Consider the following 3,834-nt stretch of genomic DNA (forward strand, 5'->3'; position numbering starts at 1 on the left):
ATACCTCCCCCCAAGCTTAGGCTTTTGGCCTAAGTGGAGTTCATTCCCAACGAGGGTCGGAGTTCCACGCCGGTGGATCATACATGGAGTGGTAATAGGGCCCCTGCGCGAGAAGAATATCGTGGAGGTTCCACATGCCCATGATGTTGATATGAGGAGCTTGCTGCATCGGATGAAGAGTCGGGATGCTCCTCGGCCTCCTCCACATCTTCCCTTGCATGACGGCTTTCCCTTTCTATGTATGCGTTTAGCTCATTTTCTGTGATCGACCACCCGTCCCTGGCATCAAGGTTAAACAAAGCAGATGCGTGCAAGCGTACTAATTTTTCAATTTTCTTAGTTATACTCCAACTTTTCTTATACAAAGTTATCCTATAATGCAGGTTGTTCAAATTAGATGCATCTGAAATAAACTCATGCCCGATCATGGAGAAAACATCAAGTTTCTCTATAGAAAGCGGAATATCTAAATGGTGAGGACCTACACCATGCATAGCTAATAAGCGAGAGGCGATAAGACCTCCACAAATTCCTCCTTTCTCACGGTTAGTAGCAAGTCTACAAGCTATTAAAGCACCCAAATTATAAGTCCTATCCTGTTGCAAAGCAAGCAGCTAAGAAAGCCAAATCTTGGACGAGATAACTTACCTCCAGACCTTCGCGCAAGAACGCACTTTGTAATGAAATAGGCAAAGTAGCGGATGGCTGGCTGTTGAATGCTACTAATCTTACCACTATCGTTGGAGAAGCTCCTCCCATTACAAATCCTCACATAAAGATTTGAGAGCTCCCGCGGTGTTCCCCTGATCTTCTCGCAGGATCCCCACCGCGGCACTCTAATCGCCGTGCAAAAATCACCGAAAGGCAAGTCGATAGTTTTGTTATAAATCTTATACCGGACCATGGGGTCGGCTTCGAGACCGGTGAAATTCGAAATCCTGCACCACCGACACCGTTAGTTTAGCATATTGGTGAGGTTCACCAACAAGCAAAATCTCCCAATCCCGCATTGGAAATTAGTGTTTGAACATCTTGCGAGATTCCCGCATTCCGCATAAAGTCCGTGCATGGGTAATAAGAGGGGTATACTCCCTCTTCACGATGGACTCTCATAACTTGCTGTACCTCCAACTCTTCTTGGTTAAGTTGGTGCACACTCCCTTCCATTTTCTGAAATTTTTCAACAATCATTATAAAATTTGATTTCAAGGTATGTAATTGAAGGGAACTACTATAGGAACTTGCTAGAGTACTAAACATGCATCAAAACTAGTTTCTTCCACTTAGAACAAGCATGCAAGCTCACTAAACATGTTATCTACAGCAGCAAAATATTCAAGATATACTCAACCAAATGAAATTCTAATTGGACAATCAAAGGAGTCACATACCAAGGAGTAAATGTGCCAAATTTCGACATGAAATCTGGGCCGAGCAAGGAGATCGAAAAATCGCGAGTTCTTGAGCAGAAACACGAGTGAGAGAAACTTGGTACGAGCTTTTTCGGGAGAGAGAAGGTATCGGGAGGAAGAGATGATGAAGTGGGGCAAGGGGTGGCCCACACCACAAGGTGGCGCGGCCCCTTGCCGGCCGCGCCGGCCTATGGTGTGGCACCCCCGGTGCCCCACAGGTCATCCTCCGGTGCTCCCAGGTGCCTCGTCGAAAAATAGGACCAACGGTGTAATTTTTGTAATTTTTAGAGAACTTCGAAAAATGCACATTTCCGGGTATTAAATTAATGATTATCGCGCAGGAAAATGATTTCTAAAATCTGAAATGACTAAAGCATATTGCAAAACAAAAGTGCTACAAGCAAGTAAAATAGGTGGAGGGAAAAAGAAAGAAAGAAGTGTTGTTTAGCTCTTTTATGCAATAAAATATACTTGTTAACAAGGTTGATCAAGTCTTGCTACCAAATAAATTTTATATGACATAAGAAGAAATAAACCTCAAATCAATCATGTTACCTTATATTGGATTGATATGGATCCAATCACAAGAGTTTGATATTCTTCTTTAGGCTCATATATAGGACAATCAATGGATCCTACTTTGATGGTTTTCACATTAAAAATTGTATTGACTCCACATACTTTATCAATCCTCTTGGGAAAATAGACAGTGTGTTCCTTATCATCAACATTGAAAGTAACCATGCCTTTATTGCAATCAATAACAGCCCCTACAGTATTAAGAAAGGGTCTTCCAAGAATAATGGACATATTATCATCTTCAGGCATTTCCAACACAACAAAATCAGTTTAATATCAAGCAATGCCGAGTAACTTGAACAGAACATTTTCACATAAACCAACAGGAATAGCAGTAGATTTATCAGCCATTTGCAAGGATATATCAGTTGGTATCAATTTATCTAAATCAAGTCTCTTATAAAGAGAAAAAGGCATCACACTCACACTCGCTCCCAAATCACATAGAGCAGCTTCTAACATAATTATTCTTGATGGAACAAGGAATAGTCGGTATACCTGGGTCTCCAAGCTTCTTTGGAATCTTACCATTGAAGGAGTAATTAGCGAGCATAGTGGAAATTTCCTCATTGGGGATTTTCCTTTTGTTAGTAACAATATCTTTCATATACTTTGAATAAGGAGGCAATTTAATAGCATCGAGTCAAAGGAATTTGCGTAAATAAAGGTTTCATCCAATCACAAAATTTATTATAATGTTCCTCCTCCTTTGATTTAAGTTTCTTAGCAGGAAAAGGCATTTGCTTTTGAACCCAAGGTTCTCTTTCATTACCATGTTTCTCAGTAATAAAATCTTCTTTAGTGTACTTTTTATTTTTAGCAGGTTTTTCAGGTTCTTTTTCAATTTCTTCTTTATCAGGAGTATTATCCGTATCATTATCTTTATCATGTTCATTACCACTTTCAGTTTCAGCATCAGAAATAGAAATACTATTAGGATCATTAACAGGTTCAGAGGATTCTACAACATTCTTATGTTTCTTTTTCTTTTTCTTAGATGGAGCACTAGTTTTAATTAGTTGAGAATCTTGTTCAACTCTTTTGGGATGCCCTTCAGGATATAGAGGATCCTGGGTAGAAACACCACCTCTAGTTGTTACTTCATAAGCATGTTTTTCTTTAGAATTATTTCCCAACAAGTCATTTTGCACTTTAGTAAGTTGATCAATTTGAGTTTGAACCATTTGAAAATGTTTAACAAGTATCTTAACATCATTGGAGGTTCTCTCCACAATACCATGCAATTCACTAATAGCTCGAGAATTTTCCATTAAATGATTCTCTACTCTCATATTAAAGTTTTCTTGCTTAACAATATAATTATCAAATTCATCTAAGCATTGAGCAAGGAGATTTTGAATACTGGAATATCTTCCCTAGTAAAGTGTTGAAGCGAGTGTACCTCAATCATGGATGAAGGGGAAATTGTCTCGCATATATCTTCTATAGGAGGTAAATTCTTCACATCTTCAGGTTTAATACCCTTCTCTTTAAGAGACTTCTTGGCTTCCCTCATATCTTCATCATTTAATTTAATCATACCCCTCTTCTTCACTATTGGTGTCGGGGTTGGTTCAGGTGTAGACCAATCATCATGATTCCGTCCTATTTTAGCCAATAATTCTTCAGCGTCGTCTGGAGTTCTTTTCCTGAAAACACAACCAGCACAACTATCCAGGTATGCCCTAGACTCAATGGTTAGTCCACTATAAAATATATCAAGTAAATCAGGCTTTCCCAAATCATGGTCGGCTGAGCTCTAATAAGAGAGCAAAATCTCGCCCAAGCCTCGTGCAATTTCTCTCCATCTTCCTGGTCAAAATTATAAATTCTCTCGCAAGCA

Source organism: Lolium rigidum, chromosome 2 (assembly GCF_022539505.1).
Source record: "Lolium rigidum isolate FL_2022 chromosome 2, APGP_CSIRO_Lrig_0.1, whole genome shotgun sequence".
Taxonomy (NCBI): domain Eukaryota; kingdom Viridiplantae; phylum Streptophyta; class Magnoliopsida; order Poales; family Poaceae; genus Lolium; species Lolium rigidum.